The sequence below is a fragment of the Mirounga angustirostris genome, unplaced genomic scaffold, assembly GCF_029215605.1.
Source record: "Mirounga angustirostris isolate CCGP_5_RB_7025 unplaced genomic scaffold, mMirAng1.0.hap1 SCAF_3, whole genome shotgun sequence".
Taxonomy (NCBI): domain Eukaryota; kingdom Metazoa; phylum Chordata; class Mammalia; order Carnivora; family Phocidae; genus Mirounga; species Mirounga angustirostris.
In genome coordinates, this window is record NW_026991711.1 from 176223900 (window position 1) to 176241194 (window position 17295).

General features: G+C 56.5%; 1 protein-coding gene across 9 annotated transcripts in view; it reads right to left on the reverse strand.

The window, feature by feature from the left end:
* The window catches only part of TNS1 (tensin 1), a 193800-nt gene that overhangs the window by 128653 nt on the left and 47852 nt on the right, over nucleotides 1-17295 (reverse strand). The window contains exon 1 of one of the 9 annotated variants that reach the window (XM_045868025.3): nucleotides 6107-6320. The exons of the other annotated variants lie outside the window; for them this stretch is intronic. The gene's annotated coding sequence lies outside the window, so the exon portion shown is untranslated. Of the gene's footprint in view, nucleotides 1-6106; nucleotides 6321-17295 lie in introns of those variants that run through there. 9 annotated transcript variants of the gene reach the window in all.

Here is a 17295-nt window from a genome sequence, read left to right on the forward strand (position 1 = left end):
GGCCCCCACCCAAGAAGCCCACCCCCAGTCACAGGCAGGCATCAAGTGCCCCCCATCACAGCCCAACACCCAGCTCGTGTCCCTCGGTGGGAGCTTCTCCCCATGCCCATCCGCCTGCCCCTCTCTGCTCAACCAGCTCAGCTGTTTCTGGGAGTCTCAGCCGGTGATTAGGGCCCTAATCAGCAGGACTTCCTGCCAGCGATTGCCAGAGGTGGGGGCGGGGCAGGAGGGAAGCAAGGTCAATCCAAGGTGAAGTTCTCGCAGCTTAGGACCAGGGGAGATTCAGGCAGGGAGATGCACTCACAGACTCTTCCAGCCCCTGCACCTCCCCAGTCTTTCACCGACAGGTGAGGACATCAGGCCCAGCAAGGGAAGGGACTCTTCCAGAATCCAGGAACAGAGCAAGAGCGCTGCTCTCCCCATGCCCTGGGCCTTTCTTACACTCCCCTTGAGCCCTGTGCCCGCCCTTCGACCCCCCACCCCAGCAGCAAGCCCAGGGCCTAACCCACAGACTGCTCCCCATAAAGGGCTGCTGTAGCCACTTGATTGCTCAGGTCTGGTCAAGGTCAAGAGCCAAAGGCGAGCCCCTCCTCTAGATGAGCAATGGCCTAGAAATGGAGCAGAGGTGAACAGGGGCTGGGGAGGGGAAGAGAGATAGGGCCGGGTTGAGCTCAGGAACCCTCCCCAGCTGTCATCATCATCAACCCAAACCCATTCTTTCTCCAAAAAAAAGCTTAATGCCTTTTGCAGCTGCAACTGGGCGGGCCAGGGGTCCGGAAATAGAGCTCACCCCCGACCTGGAGCAACCCCAGCCTCCCTGGGTGGGAACCAGGGGTAGGTAGAGAGTGCAGCTTGGCAGGCCTTGGGGGCTGACCCCTGTTAATGAGGAATGTCAGAGGCACCAGAAAGTGGAGGACCCCAGAGAGGACAGAGGCCTGGGATGAGGAGGGAGTGTGGCCAGGACCCGCCCCTACCACGGGTTCAAAGCTCCCAACTTTATGGCATGCAGGAAGGGCTGGGCATGGTTCTCCCCCACCTCCCACCAACAAGGGACTGAACTTAAAGTTGCAGCAAGAGGGATGCTGGTTAGACTGCAGAGAGACCCAGCGGGTATACGACACAGCAACTTACAGCAGCTATTTGGAGATCCCACTTTAAAATAGAGACGCCACCCCCATGGGTATACCCATGGTCAAGAGTAAGCCTGCCTGGAGGCTGGGCCAGCCACGTCCTTGCCAGGCCTGGGAGTCTCCGATTCAGTGACTCTCATCAAGCGATGGGATAGGATCCAAGGAGCAGAGCTTGGACTGGTTTATAATAACGCATCTTGTTTACAGTGATGGCAGCTTTCTCAGAGTCCTCCATAAACACAGCTCTGCATCGGCTCCCCTGGGCAGACAAGGTCTCGGGAAGTCCCCTTAGCTCCCCGCCTCTCCCCACGCACAGAGAGGAGGAGACAGACGTGGGGGGGTTCTCCTCTCTGGGCTCTGATGCTGGGTCTCCTTGAGGGAAAATGATGCCATCATCTATCTCCTCCACTCTCTGGTCCCAGAATCCTCCCGTCTCAGGGATGGAAGAACCACAAGAGAGAGAAAAGAGTCTACCCTGAATTGAGCTCCTAGAGAAACACCAGTACCATCACTATGACCCATAATAATAACAATTACTAACATTTATCGATCCTTTACTATGTGCCAGGCACTGTTCAAAGTGTTTCAAATTAACTCATTTGATCCTCACACCAGGAAACAGGTACAATTCTTACTCCCCATTTCAGATGAGGAAACCGAGGCTCAGAAAGGTTCAGTCACTTGCCAAAGCCACATAGCTAATACACAGGGTCGGCCTGAGTCGGGCCCCAGCAGTCTGGCTTTCGGAGTCACATTTTTTGCCTCACTCTAGACCTCCTGGCCAACACAGCCCTGTTTCCAGGCCCAGCCAATCCTCCCCAGGCCCTGTCTAAATCCCGCACTCCTGTGCCCCTCAGTGGGCAGTCAGTCAGTGCTGAGCACACTGCGGCAGGCCCGGCAAGGACCACCAGGGAGGCAAAAGGCCCGGGCCTGCCCTCAAGGGTCTTGTAATCCAGCTAGAAGACAGGTGAGCTCTCGGGAAGTTTGCAGGGAAAACTGAGGGGCCCCATATTCTCGGCTGGAAATGGCCTAGGAAGGTTTCTGGGGAAGCTGGACTTCGAACTGGGACTGCCCCTCACCATGGTGGCAGGATAGTACTCGGCTCAGACACTACCATCACCCCTCCTTGCTCATCGGCTTCCCAGGACCGCGCCCTCCCGGCCCAGTCCCTCCTGCCTCCCAGAACACCCAGGCCTGAGCTACAAGCCTCCAGCCCTAAAAAGGCAGGGATTACAGAGCCCAGACTAGCCCTGGAGGAGGCGGCACCGGGGACGGGCTCGGGCCCACCTACCACACCACCCCACACAGCTCCAGCTCTCTGGAGATCGACCATCTCTCCGAGGGAAACCAAGGTGTGGACAAGTAGGAAGATGGCCAAGGCCACCAACCTGAGTTGAGGCAGACAAGGGACCCAGCCATGCCGCCTGCCACCTCCCCTCTTGGGAAAGTGCTGCAGGCAATCTGAGCAAAGGAAGGAGAGGAAGGGCCAGGTGTGACCTTGCATAATGGAGCAGAGCACCCAGGGAGGTGGGCATGGCCTGCAAGGCTGGCAGCCCCGCCACCCGACTACCTCGTTCCAGCTCGCTGGTGCCCACACCTCTGTGTGCCTAATGGCTTTGAAAGCTAAGAGCCAGGCCCATGGGAATATAGTTCTGGAGACAACAGTCCCTCCAATCTCCGAAAACCTCTCTCTTCCTCCCCTAGCATCACGCTCACTTGCTGTTTTCAGAGTCCAGTAACTGAGAGGGCTTTCCTCTGCCCCCCCTCCAATACACGTCCCTCCGCTGGACCTCAGTTTCCCTTTCTAGGCAGAGACACGTGGCCCCAGAAATAAGCCAATAAGCCAGGGCCTGCAGCTGAGAGCCTTTGCCGTCCACGCCAGCTCGCACACTCAGCATCTCACCTTCCTGCCCCTCTATGGGGTCTCTGTCGAACCAGAGGAAAGCATGTCCTAATGAAGCAGCCTCATCTAGTCCCGGCTCGGGACAAGGGACTCCAGTTAGACACTGAAAAGGACTTCGTTCTCAGATGAAGCCAGGACCGACTGGAGGCAGGGGGATGACCAGGGTGACCTCAGACCCTACTCCTTCACTCTCCCCACCAAGGAGAAAAGGAGTCACAGGGGCCGTGGGGAGACGCAGGCTGGGACAGGAAGGACGGAGCCCTGGTGGGTCCTGAGCCTAGCCCAGAAGCCTACCTTGACATTCCGATCATGAAAAGCCCCAGCCTCCCAGGGTGTGGTGTTTGGAAACCTCTAACCCCAATCCCACCCTGCCTCTCCTCCTGCCACCTGGCACCCACCCCACAGGAAAACAGGTCTGGAGAGGTGGCGTGGAGGGAGTGAGGGGACCTGCTCCTCCCACACTCCTCCCTCGCAACCCCGCTGCGACTTACACAAACCACTTCAAGCTGCCCTGACCACTCCGTGTCATGACACAAATTTGGAAACTGAGGCTCAGGCAAGGGCCACCCCTGGGACTTTCTGCATCTCAGATCTTGACACTGTTCCTCGGCCCACTATCTCCAGGCAGCCTGGGGAGGCCCCCTCCCATGGGGTGGGGGGGTGGTAGCAGAGGACAAACTGGGCAGGGGCATGAGCTGCCAAACCTCAAAGTACACCCCTGCCCCTAATCCTCACACACCAGCCGCCAGTTAGCCCCCTTAACTGGGAGCACGGGCTCTAACTGAAGTGGGCAGGGGGCAAGGTCGCCCCCTCCATCTGTGCTGGCCCTCGTGGGGTTAACCAGCAGGGCAAGGCTCAGGGTGAGACAGGAAAAATAGGAAGAAACTCAGATTCTTTGCAGGAAGCAGCTGGGGCAGACCTGGTAGGAGAGTGAGCACTGGGTGCGAGCGGAGAGCGTCAGGCTCTCTGTTCCCCAAACACTGGCAGGGAGGAATAAGAGGCAGTGCCCACGCCCCAGGCTGGAGGCCCTCGCCTTCCTACTCCCCCATTCCGGGTGTCAGAGAATTCCTGACTCCAAGAATCCCAGGACCTCAGCATCCCAAGAGACCGTCAGGGTCATCTCTCCTAACCGCATCCCAGCTCAGGAATCCTTCCAAGCTGTTTTCTAGCCTCGGTCTGAACTCCCCCCAGGACGGGAAGCTCACTACCTTACAAGGCAGCCCATTCTCCGGCTGGCCAGCCAGGCTAGTTAAGAACCCCTTCGTTAAACCTGAGCCAAGCTTCCTTCCCCCGACAAAAATCCATTCTCCCTTTTTGCTTCCTGTTCCTACCTCAGTACAAACAGGGCACTGAGAAGTCCCCAAAATCCAGGTCTTCTGCTATAGTCCGTCAGAGATGAGATGGTCACCCCACGGCAAGGTCAGCTCCGAACTCACCGACACCCCAGCCAGCCCCCCTCCAACCAGCCACCAGCTCCCAGTGTTTACGATTTGGGATGCTGCTGCCCCCATGGGAGACTCTAAGCCGGGGCTCTGAGGAAGGTGAAGTATGGAGCAGTACAGAGTGAGCGATAGAGAAGGAGAGGCAGGCGTGTGGAAGCAGAGGGTCCCTCGTTGCCTCCTCCACCACCCGATAATTCTCAGCTCCGGATCAGAGTCCTGGCTCCCAGCTCTGGGGGTCCTGTAGACTGGCGGAGACCCTCCCCAGCCTGGGAACCCAGTGAGAGCCCTCCCACCCAGCTCCCCATGTGGAGCCAGGTCCCCACCACAGTCCTGGGCCAGAGGGGTCTGGGGCAGGGAAGGGCTCAGCCTGAGGTCCTGGGGGCGAGTGAGGGTGGGGAGACAGGAGGGGCCGCCAGCTGGCAGGGCTAGAAGCAACTTAAGGCCAAGTCTGAGCCACAATGGTCCCCACCCCACCCAGGCAGCTTCAGGAAGGGGCCCAGCAGAGACTCAAGGAAAGAGAGTGCTCCCCACGCCCTCCTGACCCCCCTCCCTGCTTTGACTCTGCCACATGGAAGAAGTTCTGCAGCTTCCAGAAGAGAAAGCCCTGTCCCCAAAGACTCTGGAACCCCGGTTTCCAGCTCCTCCTCTGAGCCTCATCCCACGGCTGCTTGTCCTGCCCTCCCCTATCCAGCACCCATCCTGTCCCCTAAACCCATCCCACCCCTGCAGGGAGCCCATCTCGGGAGCGCAGCAGGCTTCTCCTGGTCACCCCTGGGTCACCCCCTCCCAGTCTTCTCTTCTAGGACAGTGGCCAGCCTAAAAACATCTGGTCCTGAATTGGGCGGTGGGGGCCAGACACTGAGATTAGCTCTGCAGAGCCTGTTCCACTTGGGAAGGGGTGGCAGGCGGGGCACCAGAGGGTCAGAGGAGGAGATGGGGGGTGGGAAGAGAGGAAGGAGAGGGGGTAGAAGGCAGCTGTGTGTGTCTGTTCATTAACCACCTGGATTAGCCATTTCTGCCCCGAGGGGTGAGGAGGGGATAAGAGCTGCTGGCTGGGGGAGGGCAGCAGGGGGCACTCGCGCCAGGCTGTGCCCGTGTGCCCAGGGACCCAGGCTGAGGGCAGTGCAGCGGGGAAACCCTTCCAGGCCTGCCTCACCCTCCCTCGCAGCCTGGCCGGCCCTCTGGGAGATGAGAGGTGGGAGTAAGGAGAGCCCCAAGGAGGAGGGCCCAGCAGCAGCTCCAGGGGGTGGCAGGGAAAAACCGCCCAGGCTCGCGTCTCATGGTCCTCTCCGAGCAACCCTGGGATGGGCAGCAGGTAGGGGAAGAGACTAATACTCCCAACCTCTCCCTCTTGCCCTGCCGGCCTCAGTCTCAAGCAGTCACTGACACCAGCAGCTTCCCCAGCAAACGAAACTCCTGATGACGGGTCTCTCAGAGCAGGGACAACCGCACCCGGACATCCTTGCCAGCACCAGACCCCGAAGGCAGGGGACTGACAGGTTGGCTTCCGAGGGCTAGCCTAGCCCGGGGACATGTGACTGAGTGGGCTGACCTCCCCCTCCCCTAATTTACAGCATCGGTGGTCCTGACAGCATCAGTAGGACACAAATACACACACACACACCACTCACCTTGCCAACGGAAGAGCCACCGGGTGGGGTGGGTGCCTGGGCTCAGGGGACAGGGCAGTGGGCAATGACAGGGCAGCAGCTGTGGCCAGCCAGAAGCTGGTTACTGAGACGAGGGCGTGAGTGAGGCTTGTGTCCAGGCAGGAGCCGGCAGGAAGCAGAGCTGGTCCCAGGGCCACTGCTGGGAGCAACTGAGCCAGGGCGCTGCTCACCCGGCTCCCTCCCCCGGCAGCAGGCGGGCAAGCGGCGCACCGCCTCCTTCCCCTCCTTCCCGGAGCCCCGGCCAGCAGCCCGCCCGCCGCCACCGCCGCCGCCACTGCCGCCTCCTTTAACCCCTGAAGCGCTCGGCCAGCTCCCAGCTCCCAGCTCCCGGCTCCCGGCTCCCAGCTCCCGGCTCCCGGCTCCCAGCTCCCGGCTCCCAGCTCCCAGCTCAGTGGCTGGGCGGCAGGCACACGCCTGGGGCCCCCTGTGCCCAGAAGCACAGCCTCCCCTGCTTCAGCCACCTGCCCAGCAGCCTCCCCGGGCCCTGCAGGGAGGCGTCAGAGGGCCTGGGGGCAGAAGTGGGGAAAGGGGACAGGTGGCCAAGAGGTCCAGGACCCCAGGGAAGAAACACAGCTGCTGAGAAATGGCCAAAGGGCTGCCGACTGGAGAAGGATGGTTGGTCAGATGGCAATGACAATGATAATCATAAGAACAGCAACTCCCAGTTTCTGTAGCGCACCCTGCTCTCTGCCAATCCCAACTCATTTGGTGACAGGAGACCTAGAATCTCACTTCTGAACCTGTTTTTTCTTTATCTGTCAAATCTGGGGTAACAGTCCCTGCTTTCTTCTCTCGGCTGAGTTAAGGCATTTGTGACTATTTTCAAAAGTGATGTGAAGTGGGGACACCTGGGGGGCTTGGTCAGTTAAGCATCTGCCTTGATTCCAGGGTCCTGGGGTTGAGTCTCCAATGGGGAAAATCCAAGCTCAGCAGGGAGCCTGCTTCTCTCTCTCCTCCCCTTGTTCTCTCTCTCACTCTCTCTCTCTCTGTTGCTATCTCTCTCTCAAATAAATAAATAAAATCTTTTTTAAAAAAGTAATGTGAAGTGAACTCTAGTTAATGAGATGCATGCTTCAGCTCTCTTTGAAATGCATCAAACAATAACACGGACTGATGGATGGAGAGATAAATAGAAATGTGATAAAGCAAATGTACCAAAGAATTCATCACAGAATCTAGGGAGTTTACCATATAATCCTTTCAACTTTTCTATATGCACAAATTTTTTTTTATAATTACAAATATCAGGGAAAACGTGACTTGAAAAGCTTGAAGTACCACATAAATAAGAGCTAGGAAGCAGAAGGGATTACTTTGAGCAGAAGGGAAAAATCATTCTGCACACCTGTTGCATGCCAGGCACTTAAAGAATATTCTCTCTCATTTAATCTTCGAATCGCCCTTATTCTAGCTGAAAAAAGTGATCTTGCAGTGGTTAGGTGACTTGTCCAAGACCACACACAACAGTGTTGAGTGCAAACTCAGCCTCGGACAGCCTTGCTCCAGAGCCAAGCTCCCCACCACTCAGCCCTCCAGAGACGGAAAGGACCTTCTCTTCCCCATCTGGGCTGCCTTTGTGGGAGGTCCTAGGCCAGTGACCTGCATTGCTGAGCCTCAGTTTCCCCTGCTGTCCGATGAGTTTGAATCCAAAGGTCCTTAAGATGTCTTCCAGTTCTAACACTCTAATTTTACTAATTCAGCCAAACCCTTCCCCAGGCTTCAATTTTCCAAAGAGCAAAGTGACAGGGAAAGCCCAGAGGAGGGACAAACAGCCTCATGAAAGATTTGGGGGCATCTGGGGCCAGCAATGGTCAAACCTTCAGAGGGATTTTTCCCTCCCCACTCCACCCCTCTGGCTTTGGTGACAGTGAGATCCTTGAGGATTCAAGGAAGAGGGGTACCTTCCCAGGACCCTGTGGAGACAGAAGCATCATTGTGCCCACCCCCTGCCTTCAGAACAAGATGACTTCACCCCTTCCTAGATGGAGGGTTCCCAGGGTTCCAGATGCCAGCATCTCAGAACCTACCAGCCTTGAAGGTGGCCTCAGTCTATGAGGGTGAGGGTGCTGGCAGAGACAAGAGATGGGAGAGACGTGCCCCACTGAATGTGCCTCTGACCTGCCCAGCTAGGTTCCCTGGCCAGCCCTCACTGCCCCAACTCTGGGGCAAAGGTGAATCCTGATGCCTCGTCCTGCTAACCCCCATGCCCCTGCAGACCAAGGGTGGCCCAGGGGCTTGGAACAGCCCTGGTCAGGTGAGAGAAGAGAGTCCATGTCAGCAATGGGGGCTCCTCTAGAGGTGGATGGGGAGTCTGCCATAAAAGAGGGGACCCCCTCCCCGTCTTGGACCACAGAGCAGCTCCCCATCCCCAAGTGCAGGACTGCACATCTGGTTCCAGTGCCGTCCTCCCCATCGCCTCCTTCCAACCCACACCCACGGTCAACCTGATCAACACCAAACTGTCCCGGGCTCCCCACTGCCTACCAGATAGAGTCCCAGCTCTGCAGAAGGACCCCTGTGACACAGCCCCACCTCTGAGTCTTTTCAAGGCACAATTCCCTCTTTTCTCTCAGGCCTCAATTCAAAAGCCACATCCTCCCTGGGTCCTTCTGCACCTGCACCATTTGGCGGGTACTGTCCCTTCCTCTGAACACCTAAGGCTCTTGCTCATACATTAACGCCAGGACGCTCACTTGTTGCGTGCTCTTCTAGATCTCCCAGTGAGCTGAGCAAAGATTTATTCATCATTCCCTTCCCCCACCCTAGCGTGCTCAATGCCCAGCACAGGAGGGCACACAGATTCTCAATGAATGCAGAATGAATAACTGAATAGTGGAGAGATGGATGGATGGATGATTGGTTACAAATGGAATAAAAGAGCACTTTTAAATGCTTGATTCAGCACAACACTGTACCAAGACGATTGTTGGCAGACTTTTATCTTCAAAGCTGTATAAAAAACTGAGCATCACAGAAACTGACCATGCTAAGACATGAGGATCATGTACATGATGTCCCAGGCACATCCCATCCACCCCAGGTCTGCAACAGATTGGGCGGGGGGGGGGGGGGGGTGCCTCTGAGAGATGCCGGCCTCAGCTGCTTGCAAGGAGCCACTGGAGGTGACACCTTCCATCCTCCGCCCCAACACGACCCCTCTCTCCCAGCCCTCCTGCTCCAGGACCAATTCAGAAGTCTCTAGAAACCACACAGACAGGAAGTCAAGGAGCTAGAGGATTTCAAAGGAAAAGAGTAGCCTTCCCCTTTATTTCCAAGAGCTGTCCCATAGCTGATCATCCCCCGTGAACCCCCTCCCCCCAGGCTTTCCCCAGTGTTAGTCCCAGCATCTCACACGCCTGCACGCATGCACGTGCACATTCACACACAGAGTGAGAGCTGCTTTCTACAGAAGTCTGCTTACCCCCTTCTCCCTCCCCTCCTTGCAGCCCTCCTCCCCTGAGCCAAAGCAGGCGAGGGATTCCCAGGGTTTCCCATCTCCCCTCCCCCCTCCCCTGCCCACCTCCTAAGCCAGCCCATGCCCCTTTCCCTCCTCCCACCCGCCCTCCCTCCCATCCCCAAGTGCAGGACTGCACATCTGGTTCCAGTTGTGGTTGGTCCGTTCAGGGGTAGGCCTAGGGGTTTCTCATAAAACTGAATAATACCAGTGTTGGAGCCTGTGGAGCTGGGGGAAGGGAGGGCAGGAGGCCGAAGGGGCGGGCAGGAGGGAGAGAAGTGGGCAGCCAGGAGGCAGGGAAAGACACAGAGCCCAGAAAGGAGCAGGGCAGCGCCTGGCATCTAGCGAGGATTCAATGGATGCTTGTTGAGGGAAGATAGAAGCCGGAGAAAGAGAGGTCAGGAAAGCCAGAAGGAGAGAGAGCAGGACAAAGAGGGGGTCAGAAGCAGAGACCCAGAAGGAAGAAAGAGACGAAGCTGGGGGTGGTGGGACAGAACCACTGAGCCACAGAGCAGCCATTGAGAAGAAGAGGGAAAGTGCATTGTGCCTGTCAGGGCCAGGTGCTGAGTTAGGCACTTCCAATGAAGCAGGAGGGGATGTGGCAGAAAGGAGGACAAAGGGACACACAGAGACAGAGAAGAAAGGGCAAAGATAAAGTCAAGGGAAAGATGGCCTGAGAATGTTGAATCCAGATTCCCCCGGCCTCTGCCCCCAGAGCTGCTCCCTTGTTTTCCCTCATTCCACTTGCATCAAGATTTGAGTGCCTACCCTGCACCAAAACTTTCCCGTGTGTTTTTCCATTAAAACCCGTGAAATGGCTGTAATTCTTATCCCGGCCTTAGAGACGGGCACAGAGCAGTTAAGCAATTTACCTAAAACCACAGGGCAGCTGATGAAACGGAATCTGAACCCAGGTCTTGCAACTCAAGGCTGTCTCGCCGCCTGAAACAACTGGGAATTCCGGGTCCCCGGTGCTCCCTTTGGAGGTCATCGTGTCACGTAACCCCCACTCTTGCAGGGCCAGATGCCCCCGGGGTCCTTCCCGCACTGAGCGGGGCTAAGAGTAGACCACCACCATCCAGCAGGCAGGGACTGGCCTCCCAATCTTCTAGGAGGTGCTGGAGCTACCCCCCTCTAGCGCCCTTGGCCCCCACTCTCTTCCTCCCTCTCCACCACAGGGAAGGCAGGGCCACATGCCCAGGTCCCCAAGGGCAGAGGCCCATAGCACAGCTGGCCGGGAGCCAGGCCCTGGGGGACACCCTAGGCACTTGGTCAGTCTGTGCCTTGGGTTCCACCCTCCCCCTTCTGACCACCCCCCGCCACTGCAGCTAGAGATGAGTCAGGCTTTCTCCCAGGATCCTCCATCTCAGGGCTACCTCCTAGGAACCAGCCACCCCCTCAGCTCGCCCTCCTTCTCCCCCAGAGCTGGCTCCAGAAGCCACGTGCCACCCTGCTGCCCCACAGAGCCCCTCTCCCTTCCTTCCTGATGCTGGGTTCCACGGCCCAGGTCACAGGTCTCTTCCTTTTCTATTTGTCATCCTCAACACTCAGGCCAGACTGAGGCAACAGCAAGGGGCACCCCCTCCTCACCATTGTCCACCCCATTTGCATCTCATTTGCATGCATTCCCAGCATCTCTCAGAGTGCAGAACTGGGCAGAGCCTCAGCCCTGCGCCAGCCACACTCTCCCCCAGGGAGGGAGACATGCTCAGCCTTCCACGTTCTGGTTTCCTATGTTCTGGTTTCCTACTCTCGGGTTTGCGCCCGTGGTCTGAGGGCAAAGGATCAAAAGGGCAGGAGAAGCACGAGAAAAACAGCCTACCAACAACTTGTGCCTAAGACACATGCTTGCAGCCCCTCCCTCCTGAGCCTGCCTCAGTTTCCAAGCCAGGAAAGGCACTTGGATCCAGACCCAAGGCTCAGACTGGGAGTCAGGGCCTTGGGTTCCAGCCCTGTCCAGCCACCAATGCCCTGGTGACCAGAGGACACTCTTGGTCTCTCTTGGCTTCCATCCCCTCATCTGACAACCTCTAAGGTCCCTGGGAAGATTCCCGGAACACGTTTTTAGGCAGACGCTAGTCCTTGGCAGAAAGTGCCTGCTGTGCCAGTTCATTGCCAGTTCATTGCACACAAATCCCTGTCTCCCCTGAGAACCCCGATTTTAAAGCTGTAAGAGCTCTGGGCTGTAACTGCCCCTAAACCAGCGATGATCACCGGCTTCAACCTGGATATTTTCAGAGAACCCACAGCCCTCCCTCACACAGCACACCCACCACCCTAACCCCATTATTACAAGGTCCAGAGCCTGGACAGGACAGTTGGGGATCCCCCACACCTTAGGTTATCTGGATTTCAGGAAGGTGTTGGCAGGAGCCATGATGAAATGCTTGGAGACAAGATAGAGAGCCGAGTGGATTCCTAGCCAGCAAGCCAAGGGGTGTTGATTAATAGATCAATGTCAACTTCCTGACTTGCCAAAGGGCTCTGTCCTCTGCCCTGGCTTGTCCAACATACTTATCAGTAACTTAGATGAAGACTTAGAACAGAGGCTTACCAAGTACACAAAGGTAAAAAAGCAAAAGGAAGAGCTAAGGCACTGAACTGAACCAAAATGCAAAACTGACTTGATAAACAGGCCAGAATTAGTAAGGGAATATGTCTCTTGGGGTCAAGTCCTAAACTAAGGTTCAAAAGATATAAAATAAAAACCCTGAATTAATAATAGTTCGTGCAATAACAAAAAAATAAAAATAGTTCATGCAAGGAAAGGTCTAAGATTTAGTGAAAACAGAAATTCAGTTCAGCTCTCAGTAGGATACGGCTGCCACCAAAAGTCATGTGCTCTTTGGGTTGCATTAACAGAGGTACAGAATGTAGACCAAAGGAGATGAGAATTCCACTCTACTCCATGCCTCTCGGACACCATCAGAAGTGTCGAGTTCGGGGCACCTGGGTGGCTCAGTCATTAAGCGTCTGCCTTCAGCTCAGGTCATGGTCTCAGGGTCCTGGGATGGAGCCCCACCCACATCGGGCTCCCTGCTCAGCGGGAAGCCTGCTTCTCCCTCCCCCACTCCCCCTGCTTGTGTTCCCTCTCTCGCTGTGTCTCTCTCTTTCAAATAAATTTAAAAAAAAAGAAGTGTCGAGTTCTCTCCTATACTATAAACCAAAGAGCATCCAGAAGAAGACAGCAGTAGACACTCAATAAGTATTTGTGGAATCAAAGTACAAGAAAAGTTAAAGAAATTGGGCCCAATTTTTACTTCAGATGATTAAAAAAAAAAAAAGGACACAACATACATCATCAAGTATTTGAAAAAACCGTCTTAGGGAAAGTGAGCCAGGGCAATTTCTACTGCCCATATACACCTCCTTTGTCTCTCTGCCCCTTCATCTGTGAATTCCTTGAAGCCTGGGACCATTTCCCATTCATCTCTGAACGTCTAAAAGGCAGAATCGGTCAGGGGCTGAGCAGTGCGAAGGACAAAACAGCATCCTGACAAGGCCAGGCCTATGGGCACAGATCAGTCGGGAGCTTGCTGGCCCCAGCACGAGAGCGGACCTTTCGCCAAGCCGGCTGCTGAGCCAGAGGGGGCGAGGAGCCAGTCTGGTGGCTGAACGTTTGGCTCGCACATGCTGTCCCAGGCTGGCTCTCATGCTGGCCAACTGGCCTCCCACCCCCCAAGACTCACCCCTGCTGCCCTGTGGGGACTGGCCCCAGATGCGCACACTTGCCCGAAGTGTGGAGCCGCCCTGTGGCCCAGGTCCTGCCATCACTGGATTGGTCCTGTCTCTCATCACCTGCATGGCCTATCGCCTCATCCTCTGTGCATCGACTTCCTTTCCCTAGCCCCCTAACCGACCCTCCTCTCATCATCCCTTCTCCTTAAAGTCGAACCCCATGCCTCCAGTGTTCTTCTCATGACTACTTCTTGCTCTGTGCTCCGTGGCTTTGGGCTGTTAAAAATTGCAGCCCTCACCCTACTCCCGCATCCTCCCCATTTTTTCTTATTTATGTAGCACTTCCAGGGCTGGACAGAGCTGGAGACTTCCCCCTGAGGACTTAGCTTCCACCGCTATAGATAATAATCTCTCCGCTTCACCTTGAAATGCAGTGCCGTCCCTGGGGGGCTGGGGATGATGAGAGCCAGGGAAACCCGGCCCTATCCTACTGAGGCCCAGGGGAGGAGGGGAAAGAGTCTAGGCTTTGGTGTTGCAAAGACCATCTCTGAAGCCTGGCCACCCACCCCTCACCGGCTGTGTGACCTCAGGCAAGTTATTAACCACTCTGAGACATGAGCACAGAGTCTGAGCCAGAGCGGCCCTCCCTATACTCAAGCTTCCCCCACCCCCTCCTCCATCCAAGAAGCCATCACCATCCCCACTCCAGAGTCACAATTCATCTCTCCTTCCCGTGTGTCTCTTAAGCCCTATTTAATAAACACATTTATTGAGCGTTTTCCATGTGCCAGGCACTATTCCTGGATATTAACTTTAATCGTCCTAACAACCCTATGGGTAACGACCATTATTAACCCCATTTTACAGATAAGGAAACGGACACTCAGAGACCTCAGCTATGATTGCCACTACTCTCCTCACTCAAGCAGCATCTGCAGGGACCTCAGGGCCCATCGACATCCTGTGCCTGACAGATGCTCGCTCGCAGCCTCTGAGCTTGCACACCAGGCCCTCGGAATTCACCCCGTGCCCTGCTGAGGTCGGAAGATTCCGCTGAGTGGCAGCCTGTTTCCTGTGCCTCCTGGTTCTGCTGCAGAGAACAGTCCCTTCGAAGCTTTATTCAGAAATTTCCCTCTCTCTTTCTCTCTCTCTCTCTCTCTCTCTCTCTCTCACACACACACACACACACACACACACCGGCTCACAATCTCCCCCAAGTCCTCGCTTCACAGGATGGACATTCCCAGCTCTGCCGCAGTTTCTGGCTCTTTCCACCTCCCAGGTGCTCGCTTGTTTCCCTGCCTCCGATCAGCCCCGCGGGCCTCCAGCCATGCCTCCGTTCACCCATTCCTTCCGAAAACGTTCCTGAGGGCCTGCAGTGGGGCGAGCGAAGGGCCGGCCCTGCGGGTGGATCCCGAGCGAAGCCAGATGGAGCACCTGCCCTCAGGAGCACCTGGTCTGGAGGAGGAGACACCACACAAGCAGGAGCCTCAACACTTGCCCCGAAACGTGCTGAGTGGTGCAAGGGGGGACGAGCAGAAAGCCAGAGGGAGGGATGGCGCAGATCCTAACAGCTATGGTGCACTTGGCATATGCACAGGCCCGTTATAAACCCCGCGCCTGCCTTATTAGCTCGTTCCCTCCTCACCACGGGCCTGGGAGACGTCCTTCTAACCCGACTTCCAACAGGGGAGGGAGCTCAGTCACTTGCCCAAGGCCAGTAAGACAACACAGCGGCGGCGACAGGCCTGAGGCCCAGCTATGGTCGCAAGCACCCGGCCATCTTATCTCCAAGAGGCTCGGGGCGGGTTCCTTAGGACTCAGTTCCCAAACCACCCGCCCCTCACACACATGCCAGCAGCAGCCTGGCCGTGCAGAAGGTCGCAGGCCCACCCTGGCGGTGACCCCGATCCCATCCTGTGCTTTTCATCCATCCACCCTAGTGCAGCACTGGCTTCACCAAGATGGTAGTCACGCCAACACCAGACCCCCGGCTTGTTCTCCACTCGCTGTCACCTTCAGACATCTGACCTTTACCCCGGTTGGCTTCAAGATGGCTGGGAAAAGATGCAAATGAAGCCAGCCCCTCCCATCAGGCTTGCTTGAGACATGGTTCCTGGTGTCACCGATGGGACCAGGGATGGGGCGAGAGGGGCGCCAAACTCTGGGAGACAATCACCCCAGGCTCCCCCCAGGGCCACCCAAGTGAGGCTCACAGATGTTGACAAGAATTTAGAGTTGACTAATCCAGTCCTCTCATTGTAGTTAGATGGAAACTGAAGCCCCAAAAGGACAAGTAGGGAGTCCCAATGTCACTACAGGGAGGAACTCAATGGAATCAACCCTAAAACCCTGTGTCCGCTCCCACCCCAGTGCTCAGGCCCTGCATCCCGCTAGCCCCCAGGAGAGCCGGTCCTGGCCTTACCCATGTGGGGATGGAAGCAGGACCGTATCCATTTAACCATGAGGGAGGAATGAGGGACTCGGGCCCCTACGGTGGTGAGGGGCCCACAGGGCCAGATAAAAGGATTCTTGGGCTCCAGGTGCAGGCCAGTCCTGCTCCCCACCAAGGGCCAGAATGGAGGCTGGGGCAGGAAGGGTAAGCAGGGCAAGGGACATCAGCTGGAACCCCTCCCTCTGGGTGCTCCTCCCCAGGGACCCCACAGGTGACTGTTTTCCTAGGAACATTGTGTTCAAGCTGTGAGTCTTGGCTCAAGCACCGCACCCTGGCAGATCTCCAGCTGCCTGTTTAATAATGTACAGCCGATCGGCCATTAACAGTAGGTTTCAAAAAAAAAAAAAAAAAGTTTGATGGTTGTTTTTGTTGTTGGTTTTTTCTTTTCCTTCCAGATAGTTGGTGATGGTTATGAGGAACAAGTCTCCTCTGGCAGGTGTCCAGGGCAATCACTGCCTGCCCAGGCTGAGGGATCCTGGCAGATCCCACCTGCCTCTGCCCACCCCACCCACAGTGCCCAGGCGCTAAAATGCCCGCTCCCGCCTCCACAGCCCTGGCGACACCCTGGGCCCGCTTCCCGGAGGCGGGCAGCTGTCCTGGCATCTGGGAGGTCCAGAGAGGCCTAGCAGGGCCAAGGGAGAGGATGTGGGATGTGCTGGCAGGGGCAGAGGAAGGGCAGGTGGGGGCTCAGCTCTAAATGGGCCCAGCGCTTCCTAGGAATTCCACCCCGTCTGGCCACAGTCAGGAGCGGAAGGTGGAGCTGGGGTAGCCCAACCAGGTGTGAGGACCTAAGTCCAGAGCCAGATGGCCAGCTCTCCCGAGCAGGGCTGGGCGAAGGGGTGAAGATTCTGGGCCCTGCCCTCCTTGGGGCCGACTCATCTCCACCTGCGAGTCGGGATTTGCCGCAGGATCAAGGGAGCTAGAAAACAGAAGACTCACAGGAGGGCAGTTAAGACAGAGAGTGGAAACTTTGATTCTGTAAGAACAGATCCAGTAGTGAACAGATTGGTCCTGGGCGATGTGCAGCAGTGGGCCCAGGTGAGGAAGCCTGTCAGATTCTCCTTGCCTCTCCAGCCTGGTACCCCAGAAACGGGAGCAAGGAAGTGCACGGGGTGAGAAGAGCTGCCAGGAGCCAGGGGCTGGGTCCTCACAGCTCCAAACAGCTCCTTGATGACCCCAGGGCCAGTCTGTGCCCTCTCTGGGCCTCCATCTTACTGCTGTGCCAGGTTGAATAGGGGGCTACAGGGGGGTCCCCCATCCTGCCTGGGTGTCCCAACCACAGAGGGACTGCCAAGGTCAGATGCGGGGCACACAGAGGAGTCCATAATCATGATGCTGATGGGGATACATTATCATTTATCAAGCTCTCAGGATGTTCTAGGCACTGTATTTTTTTCTCTCTCGTTAATTTTGCTGGGCAGGTGCTATTATTCCCACCACCAAACAGATGAGGACACTGAGGCTTGGGGCAGTTGAGGAGTCACTTGCTCAAGTGATGGTGTGAGTGACAGAAGCAGGACGTGGACCCAGGCCGGCTGACCTCAGGGTTCGCGCTGCCTTGGA